Below are 18,002 nucleotides of genomic sequence, written 5' to 3' on the forward strand. Positions count from 1 at the left end.
GAAACTTATTCTTTCTTCTGAGTTATCCAATTGGTCTTTTGTGCGCAATTGCTTGTACATGAAAACAACTGTAGCAATTGCAATGGTTGTCAATTTTAGTCCCTATGACTATCTGCATTCCTGTGGTATCCATGGTTAATTTTTTATTTTATATTTATTGTTTGAGCATTTTGTCTTTCGTCTTTGTTACCCTTCCTAAACATGCATCAATTTTGCCTCTCTTCCAGTAAACCCTACTATTAATTTTCTTGATATTTTTTACTGTAGAACAGAATTATTTTATTGTTGTTCTAACCTATTTCTTCTGCTAACTTTGGGGATAATGTTAGGTTGTTTATTTGACATGGTGCTTCCTGTTGATATAGGTGTTTATGTATTCAAACTATTTCCATATGACTGTCTTATTGACCCACTGATTGTTTAATTTGTTTAATTTTTATGTAGTTGTGATTGTGTTGAGGAAACATATTTATTACGATTTCTATTTTTAAGATGTCCTTAGACTTCCTTCTGGTGTTGGAATAGAATTTATTTTAAGGAAGATGACACGTGCAGTTGAGAAAACACGGGGCTTCTACAACTGATGGATGCAATATTCTATACATGACTGCTAGGTTCATTTGGGCTGAAGAGTAGTTTTAGTTGGATGATTTGCCTGCTTAATTTGTGCTTCACTGATGATGGGGCGTTGAAATCCTCTACTAATATTGAATTGTGGTCTATTTCTCCCTTGAGATCTATCAATGTTCGCTCTATTTATTTACATGTTTCAATATTTGGTGAATATATATTTATAATAGTCATATTATCTTGGTATGTAGACTCTTTTTTCATTATATAATATCCTTCTTTGTCTCCTGTTGCCGTTTTTCACCTGAACTCTATTTTGTCTGCTCTACATAAAGCTACATCTGCCTTTTTTTGGTCTATGTTTGCACAAATGTCTTCTTCTGCTGCTTTACTTTCAGCCTTTTTTTTGTTTTGTTTTTTATAGGTGAAGTAAATATCTGGAGGCCACAGAAGTTGAGTCTGAATACAGTCTTTAAATATAAACGTTAACTAAATACACTTGATATTTATTAAGTTCAGGGGTAAATGTGTGGGATGTGCACGTTTGTTACACAGGTCAAGGTGTGTCATGGGGGGTTGCTGTTACAGACTATTTCACCACGCAGGTTGTAAGGCCAGTAACCATTAGTTACTGTTCCTGTTTTTTATCTTTCCTTCCATCCTCCACCCTCTGGTAGACCCCTGTATGCATTCTTCCCTTTCATGTGTCCAAGTCTTCTCATTATTTTGCTTCCAGTTATAATTGAGAAGATGAGGTATTTGCTTTTCCTTTCCTATGTTACTTTGCCAAGTATAATGGCCTTTTGTTCCAACCATGTGCCTAAAAAGGACATAATCTGATACGTTTTTATGGCTGCAGAGTGTTCCACGGCATATATGTACCACATTTTCTTTATCCAGGCTATCATGCCAATCTAAATGGCCATTTAGATTGATTCTACATCTTTGTCCTTGTGAATAGTGCTGTACTGGACATACACGTGCAAGTGTCTTTATAAAAATAACACTTTCTATTCTTTTCAAGATACATTCAGTAATCGAATTGCTGAGTTGAATGGTATTTCTTTGTCTCGGTCTCTGTGGACTCACCACACTCTCTTTGTACTAGTTTACACTCCCACCAACAGTGTAAAATCATTTCTTTTGTTCCCCACAAACTCACCAGCATCTGTCATTTTTTGACTTTTTTAATAATAGCCAATTGGACAGGTGTGAAATGGTACCTCACTGTGGTTTTGATTGACATTTCTTTGACGATCCATGACGCTGAGCTTTGTTTTCAGGTTTGTGGGCCACATGTATGACTTCTTTTGAGAGGTGTCTGTTCATGTCCTTTGCCCAGCTCTTAATGAGGTTGTTCATTCGTTTGTTAGTTTTTGTACACTTTTCAAGTTCTTTATAGATGCTGAATATTAGAAGTTGGTCAGATGCATAGTTTGCAAAATTGTCTGTTATTCTGTAGGTTGTTTAACTCTGTCAATAGTTTTAAGCAAAGGGCTAACAATAAGTTGCATTCCTAGTCTCTGAGAACACAGATTTTAAAATACTTTTACTTACTCAGCCTCCCCAGGCCTCGTTATTGTGTAATTTTACCATCAGCTTCCACTGAAGGTAATTATTGCTTGATGAAGACTTAATAGTGCCACTTTGTGAATTGTGCCTTGAGCTTTCTGATCATTTCTTTGTTTCCTTTTCTTCCTCTCTTATTTAACTTTGAGTCTGTGTGTTTGATGCTTTCCTGTAGTGGTATTTGCTGAACCTTTTAGATTTTCTGTGTAGTCGAAACTCATGTAAAAATATCTGAGGCAATATACGGTGGTTGTAAGTTGATAATAACATCGTTGAAATTGATTGCATGCACCAATTCTGAACTGTATGCTCTGGATCAATTCTCAACTCTCTCTCTCTCTCTGTGTATACACACACACACACACACACACACACACACACACACACACACATATACATATCTCTCTCTCTGTACATATATACACATATATGTACATATATACATATACATATATACATACATATACATATATATGCATACATACATATACTTATATGTACAGAGAGAGAGGGAGTTATTCTCAACTATATATATAGTTATATTATATACACTTGTATATAGTTATATTAAATATACAAAATATTTGTGTGTACATATCATTTGTATATATTATATATGTGTACATACATTATATATTATATATACACATACTATATATTTCATATAGTATATATGTGTGCATATACTATATTATATACAGTATATGTGTGCCTATGAATACTATGTATAACATGTAAATAAAATAAAGATATAGGTATGAATGTGTGTATATATTTTATATATAGTATATATGCATATATAATATATAACATGTATATTATATATAATTTATACTGTATAAATATAACATACATAATATATAACATATACATAATATATAATGTATAGTATATAACATATACATAATGTATAATATATTTAAGCAAAGAGAAAAGTATGTGTATATACCCATATATTATATAATAGATATTACATATACACATACACACTATATATATGTACACACATTTATACAGATATATTTATTTATTTCAAAATGTATAATTTTGTGATTTGTATTCCTTGTCAAATTAAAGCAGCCATTATTATTTGCAATCATTTTATCTCTCCACCTTCACATTAAAGATGCACGTTATTAACTCACCTCCATTACAGTATCAAAGTGTTCTTTATTTTACTGAGTACTTTTACCAGTGAGCTTTATCCTTTCTTACGTTTTCATGTACTAATTAGTGTTTTTCTCTTCCAGCATGAACACCGCTCTTATCATGGCTTATAAGATAGGTCTTATGGCAATAAACTTCCTCAGATTTTGCTTATTTGGAAAACTTCATCTTTCCTTTATTTTGGAGAAAAGTTTTCCTGGGTGCATTACTCTTAGTAGGCAGGATTTTTTCCTTCATATTATTATTAATAAGTAAATGTTATCTCACTCCCCTTAATTGCAGTGTCTCTACTGACAAATCTGCTAGCTGTTGAGAACTCTCTTGTAGGTGATTTTATTCTGTGTGTGTGTGTGTGTGTGTGTGTGTGTGTGTGTGTGTGCGCGCGCGCACGCGCGCGCGCACTTCTGCTTTCAGGACTGGCTCTTGTGTGTTTTTGTCTTTTTAAAAACGTTTGAAAGTTTCACCTCAAACTATTTTAGTGTCATTTTGTACAAATCAATCTGATTGGAAGAGTCTCTTTGTATGTCTAAATATTTACATTTTTATGCCAGTTTGGAAAGCTGCTGTCATTTAAAAATTGTTGTTTCTACCTTTATTTTTTTTTCTTGTTTTACTCTTGTGATGAGTAACATTACTGTCTTCATGCTGTTTCATAAATCCCGCAAGCTCTCTTTTTTCCTTTTTTACTGCTGTTTTCTTCTGAGACCCTATATTTTGAAATAACTGGTCTTTTAGTTCCCAGCATGTTTTTTTGTGCCTGATTAATTTTGATGTTGATGCTGTTTTCTATTTTAATGTTTGTTAAATATATTTTAGCTTCTGGGATTTTGCATTTTTCATCATTGTCGTGCCAGGGTGGGTCTGGCATCTTTCAGTAGAGGTACCAGTCTGGAGGCCTGGTCCCTGAGAGCTTTCTCAGTGCTCTGTGGCATGCCAATGTTAGCATTCAAGGAAAGTTTGCTTGTCATCATCCTCTCCTTTAATCAGCCATTTTCTCTCTCTGCACTTTGCTAACAGGTTAGTAGAAGGATGACGAGACTAGTATAAAACTCCCATTACTACGCTTTTAAATTATGTCTTTTCTTATTATTGTGCTACCACCCAGTACTCCTATCACCCACCTGGTTTCAGTCTTACGTATGAACACATATTTTCAAGTGTGAATATTTGTTCATATTGATTCTTCTACGAGTGGGAGCGGATTGGTGAAGTTTTCCATTTCCTATTCCTTCTCCTTGCCTCTCCTCAACTCTTTACTTCATGTTGAAATTATACATGGGTTTATCAACCTATAAATCTCGATACTGTTCTTTTCTTATGATGGATGTAAATTTTCTAGTTGTGTAATATCTGTGCTCCTCAATCTTTTGTTATGAATATAGTTTTCTGACAGAATACAGCCTGACAGCCATTATTATTAGACAAAGTTATGAAATAGTCAGCTGTGTAACTATGGCACATGTCTCCCTGGAATGTGGATGGAGATGTGGTTACTGCGTTCATCTTATACGTATTATTACTGTAATACGGTTGTGACCTTTTAGGCTTTATAAATTCTTCTTAGTTTCTTACATATGTATATACAATTTCAAGTTGTATAAACCTTAAAGGCTACTTAGTGTGAACACATTTGTGAGGAGTGCATATGTTGTGCAGTTTTCCTGAAGACTAATGCATATTCTTATCGTCGGCACACCTCTATTGCACATGTATAGAAATTAGTTGGCAGTATACTACCTAGGTATTTTTTATACCTTGAAACCTGCATGTATAAACTTTACCTTCTCCTGGTTTTTGTGAGAAGAAAGCATCTAGGATTTATAAAATATGTGCTGTTGCACTGTAAGAAAATGTATGTGATCAACCCTGTCCTCATTCTCACCTAGAATTTAATGGAACCAGAGACTTACAAACCTTATTTTTCCCCTTATCATTACACTGAGTTTGCTGCCAATGTGAGCACATATATTATTGAATATACATATGAGTTGACAATACACATTATTACTTTTTTGTTCTTGAGTTTAAAATGCAAACTCTCAGCTGCACCATGTGTGCTAATTTTCTTTTCTCGGTATGAATGCGTTGTGGTCTGGTATGAAAATTCCCAAATCCTCCCTCTTTGCCCATGGATGTAATTATCCAACTACAGTAACACTGTTTAGAAGTTTAGCTGATAAGGGGATCCTTTTGAGTTAATAACTTTACATATCTTGATGGGTTTCTTGGCTGTATTAATAGGGGATGACCTTTAATGTTGGATAAAAATAAATTTCTGAGGTGTACCAATTTTTATTTTTTCTTGTTTGAATATATATGTGTGTCTATATATATATATATATATTTAATCATGTATACATGTATATGTACACACACACACACACCTATTTGAACATATATATAAAGAAAAGTAACCACATACACACACATACACACAAAATCTCCTTTTCTTGACCAAAGAAACAACGTGCTCACTATGTAAACCAGTCTTTTTCTTGTGTATGGGTGTGCATTTCACATAAAGATTTTCCAGCCCATTTTAATTTACATTTGAATGAGGCATGTCTACACTCATTTTTTGGTTTCTTCTTTAAATTTTTATTTTATTTTGAATACCAGTATCACACGTCCTTGTTGGCTACATGGAAATATTGCATGATGCTGGGTTATGCAGTGTGAATTTCAACACCCAGCTAGTGAGCATGGTATCCAATAGGTAGCTTTTTAGCCCACTTCATTTTTTTATTCTCTGTATTTCCACAGCGTCTGCTGCTTCCATATGTACGTGCATGTATTTTCAATGCTCATCTTCTGCTTATAAGTGAAAACGTGATATTTTTTTTCTGTTCTTGCAATAAATATGGCCTCTGTCTGCATCCGTATTGCTGTATATGTCATCATTTCATTCTGTTTTATTGCTGCATAGTATTCCTTCGTGTATAGGTACATTTTTAAATCCCATCTACCACTGATGAACTGAATACTAGTTTTCTGTGTGCAGTCCACCTAGGTTGACTCCATGATTTTGCAAATTTGTGTAGTGCTGCATTAAAGATATGAAAGCATGTGTCTTTTTGTTGGGATAATGTGCTTTTCATTTCTGGACACATACCTAGTGATAGAATTTCTGTGTGGAATATTAGCTTCATTTTAAGTCATTTGAGAAATCTTCAGCCTGCTTTCCTAAGTGGCTGAACTCTTACGCATTCTCATCAACAGTGGGGAAGCATTTTCTATCCTCTGCAGCTTCATGAGCACCTGTCTTTTTTTTTTATTTAATTTTTTGACTCTTAAATAACAGCCATTCTGACTGGTGTGAGATGGTGTCTTATTGTGGTTTTGATTTGCATTCATGAAAAAATTAATGATGATGAATATTGTTATCATATACTTACTGGCCACTTATATGTCTTGTTTAGAGAAAGGCCTGTTCATGTCTTTGAGTACTTTCAATAGCTATTTGTGTTTTTCTTGTTGATGTGTTAAAGTTTCCTGCAGATGCTGAATTTTAGACCTTCGCTGGTGCAGCTGGGAAATATCTTCTCTTGTTCTTAGGTTTTCTGTTTGCTTCAAACTAATATTGATGATAATTGGTTCAATTTTATAGAATATCTTGCCAAGAAATAGAGCGTTCTGTGCTCATTTTACAAAGACAATGGAGTCTCTTCTGTAACACTCCTGACTTCTCTGTAAGTGGATAAAAGCTTATATTTATATCAATATAGGTCTTCTTCTTCTTTATTGGACACGGATGTGTTCTTCCTCACTATATAAATTCTGTGCTACACATGCATGGGTATTACCATAAGCCTTCAGGTTGCATGAATCCTGGTTGTTCGGTTTTATTACAATTATGATTATGATTATGATTATTCTTCTTTAACAGTGCATAGTGTCAGGTAAATCAAACCTAGCTTTGCTCTAACTTTGATATAAATCAAAGTTTCCCAATTGTATACAGTTAGGCAGAATATTTCCAATGTCTGCAAGAGTACTCTCATGCCTTGTTTAGTTTGCATGTAAGGTAACCCGTGTGTTACAGAAACACTGGCCACTTGTTTGATTATAAAACTGTGTATCCCTCTTAAATGAACATTGGAAACTGCTTGAACAGAAACACACTCTTTTTACCTTTATATCCGCCGTCTTTGGCCATCACTGAAAATCAACACAAGCTTACTGGCTGTATACAAACTGAAATTTTTCTTTCTGTGACCTAGATCTAGAACTTTCTGATAAGTTCTGAGTTAATCCTACATGCTCACTCATGTGAGCTTCTTGATTGTGAATAAACAGACAGACACACACACACACACACACACACTTGCATTTTTAAAATTATTGCATATGAATAAGAAAGCTTAGGAGCTATCTTCTCAATTCTAGTTTTTGGAACTGAGATGCTAAATTTAAATTTGTATGAATGCTGGCCTTTTTTTTCTCTCAGATAGATGAAAGCTTTTGAGACATTTATCCCTTTCCAACATATATATATATATATATATATATATATATATATATATATATACACACACACACACATATATAAATATATATAATGTATTTTTTTTGAGACAGGGCCCCACTTTTCCACCCAGTCTGAAAATTTATGTCAATACACAAATCAAAGTAGGTTAGTGTTCTTATATTATATTTATGTATACATATATGTGTGTGTGTACTTATGTATGTATGCAATGTAAAGAAGAATTCTTACAGCTAACTTTACACACTGCTTTCAATGTAGACAGCCTAGGGGTTATAAATCACATGGATAAATGCTATATTCATGGAAGAAAAAGTGTGGCGTTTGTACCTACCAGTCATTTTCGTCACAAATAAGAACATTTTCATTAGGCAAAGACTTAATAGAACCAAAAATTCACATTTAACAATGAGAACGAAGGGTGCCAGAAAACAGGAATGGTACTCACTATGGAAAAGGTATAATCAGTTACACTGAAAAACCTCAAACACAAACACAGAATTACAAACATAAATCAAAATATCAAAAAGGCAAGCTCATTTATCTTGCTCTTTTGGGCCAGGGCACACTCATTTACTTTCAATGCAGTAGGACACAGGCTTTATGCAGCAATGATCTTACAACCATGGCAACTAAAAAATTCACAGAAGAGCATACAGGTCTACAACCAGAGCTCATATATATGTAACAACAGTTTTTCCACCAGAGACTTGTACATTTACTACAGAAATAAGAGGTCAAAATTTATTTTTTGCTACATAATCACTGACTACTTGACCCAGATATGAGCATGCCCCCTGCCTGTGTAAACTCTGGCTTCCACTTGTCATAATGCTAAGTAAACCCTAACTTTCATAAAATCAGACCTTCTTCATATACAAGTGACATGGTTCAAACAACCCAAACACTCGTAACTTTCAAAAACAACAGAAAAAGAGATCTCCAGGTTTATACTTGAGAGCTTTTAACCTTAACAGCAAAAGTTCGTTCAGGTAATACGTAGGCAGAAGGTCTGATTTATAGCCCTTCCCTCCTGGCATGAATAGTAATTTGATGACCTCAATTAGCCGAAAAAGAACGTTTTATTGAAGAGGCAGTGAGATTCTTGATTATATAATCTTAGCTATATTTCTGGCATTTTTAGTAACTTTCTCATGCTAAATATCTGGCTTTTAAAATTACAAACTTCATTAACTTGGAGGGGAATAGGAGCTTCCTGGCTGTACATAAGCTTGATGGCTTTCTTGGGGTGGATTTGGGCTCATGGGCTGTATGCAGGCTTCCTGTCTTTGCCAATCTTCACTTTTCTCTTTCATTTAAAAGACAACCTTCAGAGCCGTGCAAACAATAAACTGCTGTTTTCTTGCATATTGAATTCTATTCTCTGACTGAGAACCCCTGAACCTTCTATTTTCTAGATACAAATGTAACAACCCAGATTTATAAATTATGGACTAGCCTTTTGCACAGGAGCATGCTCATGCTTTTATCTCTTTCCGATGGACATAAGTTAACCATTTAAATAAAATCTGGCCTCCTCCTTCCTGATAAAGGAGTATAATTGTCTGTAAATATACAGAAAGTGCGCTTCCGGAATATGGATGCGTCTTCCAATCTGTGTAAACCATGAACATTCTCAGTCTATTGGGATCTAAAGTTTACATTTCCATAAGCTGTAGACAGTCTTTTCTTTTTCTTCTGAGATGGAGTCTTGCTCTGTCACCTTGCTGGAGTGCAGTGGTGCAATCTCGGCTCACTGTGACCTCTGCCTCCTGGGTTCAAGCAATTCTCCTGCCTTAGCCTTCTAAGTAGCTGAGATTACCGGCACCCGCCACCATGCCCAGCTAACTTTTGTGTTTCTGTGTATTTTTAGTAGAGATGGGGTTTCTCACCATATTGGTCAGGTTGGTCTTGGACTCCCGACCTCAAGTGATCTGCCCCCTTCTGCCTCCCAAACTGTTGGGATTACAAACATGAGCCACTTTACCCAGCCTGTGACAGCATTTATCTAACGTGGTGGTGTGCTTCTTCCGAACCAGGCTTTTATTTTTGGCCTTGATATAGTGATAAAGTTTCCAGCTCTCTAAACTCTAACGCCCCTCACATTGGTCATGAACATGCTCTTCAACGTATAAATATTGCTGTATCAGAAACATGCAGACTTTGATCTCTTACCCATCTTTAACCAACTGTGGTGGGGCTTACCATCAGCGGAGAGGGACTTATCATAGAGTAACAGTTCAGAGCAAGAGCTTTGGGGTCAGACTTAGGCTTTAGTGTTAGCTTCACAGTCAACTGTGACCTGAGAAAGAAGAAGAATGAGCCCTTTCCAGCTGTTTTAGATAATATTGCTAGTATGGTAGCCTGCACATGGCTAAATGCTCAGTCTTGTAAACAAAAGTCTTATTATTTGGTATTCCCCGGGGCTATACATTTTACTTCAGCTAAATGCTGATATCCATAGAATCATGTAGAAGAATAGGTAGGTAAAAAGAAATACAATGGTGCATTTACATTTTACAGAGTTTCTTGAAGCTCTTGAGATTAACGATGGCAGGAAATTCATCACTTATTAAAGTAATTATCCTTGGAGATGGTGGAGTTGGGAGGAGTTCACTTATAAACAGATATGTAACTAATAATTTTGATATCCAGCTCTTTAAGACAATAGGTGTGGAATTTTTAAATAAGATTTGGATGTGGATAAACATTTTGGTGCCACTCAGATTTGGGGCGTGGCAGGTCAGGAGTGATTCTGAAGCCTGAGGACATCATTTTACAGATATTCTGTCTGCGGCCTGCTTACTTTTAGTACCGATGATTCTCAAAGCTTCCAGAACTTTAGTAACTGGAAAAAAGAATTCATATATTATGCAAATGTGGAAGAACACGAGAGCTTCCCTTTTGTGATTCTGGGTAACAAGACTGACATGAGATAACAGCAGATGTCTTCAGAAGAAGCCCAAGCTTGTGCAGGGACGACGACCACTATTTTTATTTTGAAACAAGTGCAAAAGATGCCACAAGTGTGGCAGCAGCCTTTGAGGATGCGGTTTGAAGGGTTTCTGTGAACGAGGATATGTCGGCTCAGTTGATGCACACAGACACAGTGAATCTTCATCGAAAGCCCAGGACTAGCTCATCTTGCTGTGGATTGTTAGCGGTTGCTGCTGCATTCTAATCAACTCACAGGTATACACAAAATCGACATGCGGATAAAAAAGAATTAGGGTTTGCACCACGGTATCATCTACTAATAAATTTCAAATGAGTGTATTGTCCTGCTTTATTAGTTGGTGGGGGAAGGGACACATCCGCTCATGGAAGAACATGTTTTCTCCATAATGGCACTTTGCATTTCTAAATTGTAGTATTTGTCTAAAAACGTTTCTTTGATTTACATATGTAGGTTACAGAGCTAAGAAATGAGATAACCAAGAAGAATTATAATTAAAATAAGAAACTTGTCTACGCTACAATTTATACATGAATTTTTTTTTTCCTGGGGAAATGGATTACTACTTTTTATATCTACAAGTTTTTATGCAACTAGCATTGCATTCTTGGTTCAAGGAAATAATTTCCTAAAGCAAAAATGTTAGATATAGAAGACTAAAATCTAATGTATTTGCAACGCATTGTTACTTAGTTTACTTCTTCATTCTCTTCAAAATGACTTAACCTTCCGTATTGTTATCCTATGTTTCATTAGAATTACTCTTAGTAGTAATTACTCATCATTTGTGTGCCATGAGGGCACCTCTACCCCCATAGATCATGTTCCACGGTCCCAGGAGAAGGGTAGGTCCCCAGTGGTACAAGAGTTGCTTCATACAGTTTGTCATACATCCAGCTGAATTTGGGCTACCCAGGAATGGAAATCATTTCCATAAACAGAGTTCAGTTTTAAGAAAAAGGCCAACTACTGAACCTGGAGAACAGACAAATGTGCATCTGATATCACAGTTACAATGTGCTGTGTGGAGGATACAAAATTACAATTCCACTAATGCACTAGGTAATATTTGTGTTACTTTCTTCAAACTTGGGGAAGCCTCCTAGTTGAAGTTAAACCATTCCTTTTTAACACAAGACACAAGTAACATTATAGCTCTCAATTGATTTAGCTATGTATTTATTTAGTTTCTTCTCTATCACTGAACATTGTTTACTTATCTCAAGGAATTTTTTTGATTCCCAAATACTTGTTCCAATGATCAGACTTGATGAAGCAAATTGTGATCTTTCATGGATGAAGTTCATATGCTGTGTGGTTGGTGACTATCTGATTCTACAGAGGATAACCAAAGCCTACACTGAGTGTGAATGAGACCCTCAACTGGGAAATGATGGGGATATCAAAGTACATGCTGGGTGAGGGGAGCTGGCTGTCATATAGGGAAAGGGTTTTTGAAAAATTACATCAAAACATTTCTCTTCTTGGCCCCACCCAATGGGAATCAATGTAAAAACATTCTGGTAAGCTAAGCTTTTGAAAGTCTAATGTCCTAACATAAGGGTCGATTTTGCCATCTGTAAATATTTTATGGAAAATACAATAGAAGACGGTTGGAGAACAAAGCAGGTGGTGAGTGCGCAGCTGGAGTGGTGGAAATCTGCTGCAGAGCCTCACTAGGCAAAAGAACCATAGATCATGCTCCACAGCTTGAAGAAAGTGTGGGACCCAGTGGTACAGGAGTTGCTCCATATGGTCTCTCATACATCCAGCTAGGTTCAAGCTATCAATGGAAACTTTTCCCTTGAGAGGGTTCAGGTTTTTTTTTTTCTATGTTCATGCCGAAGGAAGTATTCTAAGTTTCCAGCTACAGCAAGAGGACAAAACTCGATGTATGCATTTTATCTGGATCACTTTTGGAGCACGGAAGCAGATAACCAACGTAGTGCTAACATACGTGTGCTCAGGTGAGCCTGATTACAAGACTGATCTCACCCTATTCCTCTTGTGTTAAAGAACCTTCAAAAGATATCCCCTACCAGATCCAAGCTTTGCCAGCTTAGCTTTCTTCATAATCTTCTCCTGTCTATCAGCTGTCAGTTCTATCAGTGTGCCCCAGTGCCCTTCTTCACGCCTTCACACCTGCAGTGCTTTCCTCAGCAGCCCACCTTGGAAGTCCCACTCAATGCTCCACTTCCCTTCCAGCTTCTTCAAATAGCAGTCACACACACACAAAATTGGCATTTAACTTTAGTAATACACACACAGGAAGTGTATTACTAGTTTCTGCCTCACTTTCACCAGCCTGTAGAAAAGGTTATATTCAGGTACCACTGTTGTGCAACTGAGCCACGGTTTCCTGCAGTCAGTCACCCTGCTGCTCTTGGCTGGTTTGCATCACATTCCTCCGAATTATATGGTCACAGAGGCCAGAACCAATCATATTAAAAAATACATGTTTGCTGAAATTACTCCCAGATTTCTAGATGAGTATGTACCATTTTCTGCTCCCAAAGCTCTGGCATTTAGTTTGAGTCAATCTGAGGCTTGTATAACCGGTTAAGATATCAAATTAATTTTCATACTACCAATAGAGAAAGCAGGACAAAAACAGTTGTGGTGGGCAGCACTTTAAATATCAGGCTGGAGGCTGTGCACGGTTGGTCTTGCCAGTAATCACAGCACTTTTGGAGGCTGAGGTGAGTGGATCATCAGGATAGGAGTTCCAAAACAGCCTGGCCAATATGGTGAAACCATGTCTCCTCTAAAAATCCAAAAATTAGCTGGGTGTTTTGGTCAGTGCCTGTAACCCCAGCTGCTTGGGAGGCTGAGGCAAAGAATTGCTTGGTCCCCACAGTGGAGTTTAAAGAGAGTCGAGATCACACCACTGCACTCCAGCCTGGGCAACAGAATGAGAATCCATGTTATATGTGTATATATATACACATATGTGTGTGTGTGTGTGTGTGTGTGTGTGTGTATACACATATACATATCTGTATATGTGTGTGTATATATATACACATTATCAAATATTATTAAATAATTCAAATTGCCTTATCTTTAGTGCATCTATTGACTCTTTCATGGATGTTTACTTCATTATGGTAACTTTCAGTGATTTCTGATGCTACGATTATTTCTAGTAGGCACTGTCTTTTCTGGGAGCACCCTGCATTTTGGATGCTAGTGCACACATGCATTTCCGTTGTACCTCTGAGAGGCAGCAAAATTTACTCACTGCAGTAGATGCCCATCCATAAAGTAAAAATTCTAACTGAATTGCATGTGGGTAGGCTTGCGTTTCAATTGCTTACAGGCCAATCTCTCCCCTACCACCCCCAAGAGATATGCAGAAGGATTGCTGCCAATGCCATACTCCAAGAGGTAAATCAGATCATGTCTCATAGTTCCTGAGTTTTATGGAGGTTCTGTGCCCTTCAAGATATGAGAACCTCCTCTTGCACCCTTAGTTGGGAACCAGAACCCATGATCTCACTCTGCAAAGTGTAAATCTGTGTTGGAAAACAGTAAGCCCACCGTGGCTTCAGCTCTAGCTTACTAGAGCTTTGCGATCCTACTTCATATCCCACACGTGATTTTTTTGAGTTCCACTATTAATATTTAATTGTTTTCATTTATGCAGCATTCATATGTTTTTGGAGGAAAAGTTCACTCTGTTGTGTCAAATGGACATCTTTATATTTCCAGTATCGTCCCACATCTGTGGGCCATGGTGGTGCCTCCTGAATTAACCACTTAATAAATGAATAAAGCAGGTGTGAATACCCTATGAGAGTCACAATGCTAATGATCATTGAGACGGTGGACAATAGACACCAAAACGTTTCAGGAAAAATAATAAGAAATAATGGGAAACAGGAGAGTACAAAACAGCAGACAACCAAACACTAAGGAATAATTTCTGTGACTTGCAAAAACTGCCCAAGACCTGATTTTTGTAAGAAAGTATTTTTAAAATCAGAATAATGACCCTAGTTTTGCCATGCTGATGCTTTACTTACTGCATTTTATTAAGGTTCTGTAGCTCTTCACTAAATACATGCTATAAAACTTCTGCCCAAATGAAGGAAGATGCCATCAAAAATAAATAGTTTGAAATAGTGGAAATACCATCTAATGCAAATTTCTATTAGCAAATTCCTTTCTGTAACACACCTGGCTTGACAAATTTTGATCATACTACGGGTGGATTTTTTATTTTTTTGGCAATAATGTTAGTTTTCTCTCAAATAGAAACTTTGTGTTGACTGCTTTCCAGACGTACCTACCCTGGCTAATTCTTACAAAAAGGTCTTTCATTGTTCAAAGAAAAAGGAATTGAACAAATTTCTCTGTGTATTTATTTTTCATTTGATTAAAAAAAAGTTACTTTAACTAACTAGGACATGCTTTCCATTATCTCAGCCCCTGTGGTAACAGAGCATTTTTTAATCTGCATTTTCTAAATATATTATGAATGGCAGGATAATATGTGCTAGGAAAGTGGATTATAAAGATAAATGTAAGAAGCATTATGTTATTTCTCCAAGCTGTTCCAAATATGCCTTTATGCCTATTATATCCCACAAACACCAGGACAACTACACCAGCTGCTCTCTACTCTCAGAGGGCATGATATTTCTTCTTCTTCTGGCGCCAGCCACCACCCCCAAAGGAAAGAACCCTCACAAGCCTGAAGTAAGCAGGTGGGGCTTTCACCAATGCTACAGATAAAACAGTAAGACCTGATAGGCAAGTGGAGCTTTCAACATTGCTATAGATAAAACACTAGGACCTGACAGCTCTCTTTTGACAATGTGTTTCCGTTAAAAAAAAGAAAAAAAAAAATGGAATAGAAGACATGAAATTCCGACATTAAAAAGTTCTTTGGATATTAAAAATTGTAGTTTTCTGATATTTTATAACAGTTATATCTATGTCTCTGGGCAATGTTTCACTCAGCATTAGTGAAAACAAACAGACTGAATTCCCTAGACAGACTGAATAATACATGGCTTACTCGCTTCCATTAGTGTGAACACTTCGTGTTATTGCATTTGTGTACAATGCACTATACAAAATGTATTGTACAAAATTGTGTTACTGCATTGTACAAAATGTACAATGTGTTAGATTATGTTAAAAATCAGAAACACCATTCAAGTGCCATAAAATATGAGATGTATATTATTCTTTATTTTATGGGTTTTATTGTATTTTATCAAATGGTGAGATTAGATATTTTCCTTCTCTTAATAAAAACATAAGACTACACTTTCAAAAAAGCCTGAGAAGTGCTGTCCTGAGCATGTTGATTTCTTGAGTACTGGCCGCAAATTGCTAAGTTGCTGTTTGATACTGGAAATAAAACATCCCCACACAACTCCCACTAAGATATGGAAGTACATCATTCCAAGCTTGACAAACTACAATATGATGATTGCCTAAAGGAGACTCCAAATCTTATAGCATTTTTTTCTCCCTTCACACATACTCACTTTAACAATTTATTGAATTACCATCATGAACTCACACGTGAACACACAGCACCCCACCATGTTGTGCAGTGGAAACACTGCTGGCTTTGTCGTGGGAAGGGCAGAAAAATCAAAATCCACTGAGTCCCCATCAATAAGCTCATAGGTTGGTACCTCTAGGGTCCTCTGACACAGGCAGAAGTAGCTTCAGAAAAGTTTCCAGAAAAAATCTATATTCATAATTTAGCCCTAATACTTAGGAGAGTTAATATCGGTATTTATTTATTTTTTAACCTCTGTTTGATCATTTGTAAAATGACTAAAATAACCTGTGCCCTTCCTTACCCAATGATTTTTATCATAATCAGGTAAGATAATCTATGTAGAAATCTGGAAATTGTTTATAAAATTTAATATTCCTATTTTTGGAGGGTTTATATTTGGTATATGTAGCAAACGCGCATGCCTTTCTATGTGCCAATTAATGTTCTAAATGGCCTCAGGTTTTAACTCTTTTAATCATCCCAATCTCTGTATGAAGTATAAATGATTATCAGCCGGATTTGATTTATCAGTAAACTGAGACACTGAGAGGCAAAGTAATTCATCTGTACTCTTAATACCTACACTATACCAATGTTTCATGGATGTCACTGACTGAACTCATGCCATATATATGCAATCCCATGCTTAGGCTCTAAGACCAGTGACTGGTATATAAATTGGTTTAACTATACAATGTAAAAGAGAAATTCCACAGAGAAGCCCTCAAAATTCAGTGCAAGCTAACCCTAGGAAAGAGATAGGCAAGTGGAGCCTATCTATCTCGAAGAGAGAAATCAAAATATGTAAATTGTCTAAATGGAAACAATGGACTTTGGGTAAGGAGGAACAAACGATAATGATAGTGACCTGCTGCTGAACAGCCCTTACCTGCATAAGGTTGGGCCCTTCAATTGTCCTTTGTTAGTATCATTATCATATTACTTGTAAGCAATAGCAGAAATTAAAAATGTGACAAAGAAGTGTTTCAGATACAATACATCCTACTGGTGAGAGTAAGATGATGAAAACGTTATTACATTAAAATGAGCAAGGGAAAGATGGGAGTACAAAGAAGTATCATCAAATTGCTCAGATAATGCAGAAAGAGCTAAAAGAATGTATCAGAGTAGTTCTACCCATAATGTACTCTTTGACTAGAACACCACATCCTTAAGAGCTAACCTAAAGTAGGCATGGCACCAACAATACTTTTGTGGGGAAAGCAGAAATTTAGATGCATTTACAGAGTGTGTAATGGGGTATATGCGACTTCCTTTCAGCTACGCAACTTCTATTTTTTTATGACTACTTTTTAAAGAGATTTCAATATTGCTTCTCAGTTACCAATTACCCAATCACACAACGTTAGTTTCTAGAATGGACTTTAGCTGCCAGAAGGAGAGATGACTTTGGTAAGGGGGCATTGCTAGTTTATTTGTGATCTATCACTGAGTAACAAATTATGGCGAAACTTAGTGGCTTAAACAACACCATTAATTATTTCACAGTTTCTTTGCATCTGGAAAGTGGACATAGCTATCAGGGTATGTCTGGATCAAGGCTTCTCACAAGATTGCAATCAAGGTGTTAGCTAGAATTTCAGTCATTTTAAAACACATGTGGGGAAAGATGTGCTTCCAAGCTTGTTCATCTGGCTGGTCACAGGATTTAGTTCTTCATGGGCTGTTGGGTTAAGGACATCAGTTCTTGACTGGCTATTAGCTAAAGG

The 18,002-nt window shown here is 36.3% G+C and overlaps 2 pseudogenes; both read left to right on the plus strand.

Annotated features, from left to right (window-relative positions):
• Positions 1-18,002, plus strand: part of LOC112208094 (RNA-binding motif protein, Y chromosome, family 1 member F/J-like) — a 371,477-nt pseudogene that overhangs the window by 174,391 nt on the left and 179,084 nt on the right.
• On the plus strand, positions 10,325-10,973 carry LOC107971275 (ras-related protein Rab-9A-like; annotated as a pseudogene).

The sequence above is a fragment of the Pan troglodytes genome, chromosome Y (genome assembly GCF_028858775.2).
Source record: "Pan troglodytes isolate AG18354 chromosome Y, NHGRI_mPanTro3-v2.0_pri, whole genome shotgun sequence".
NCBI classification, from domain to species: Eukaryota; Metazoa; Chordata; class Mammalia; order Primates; family Hominidae; genus Pan; species Pan troglodytes.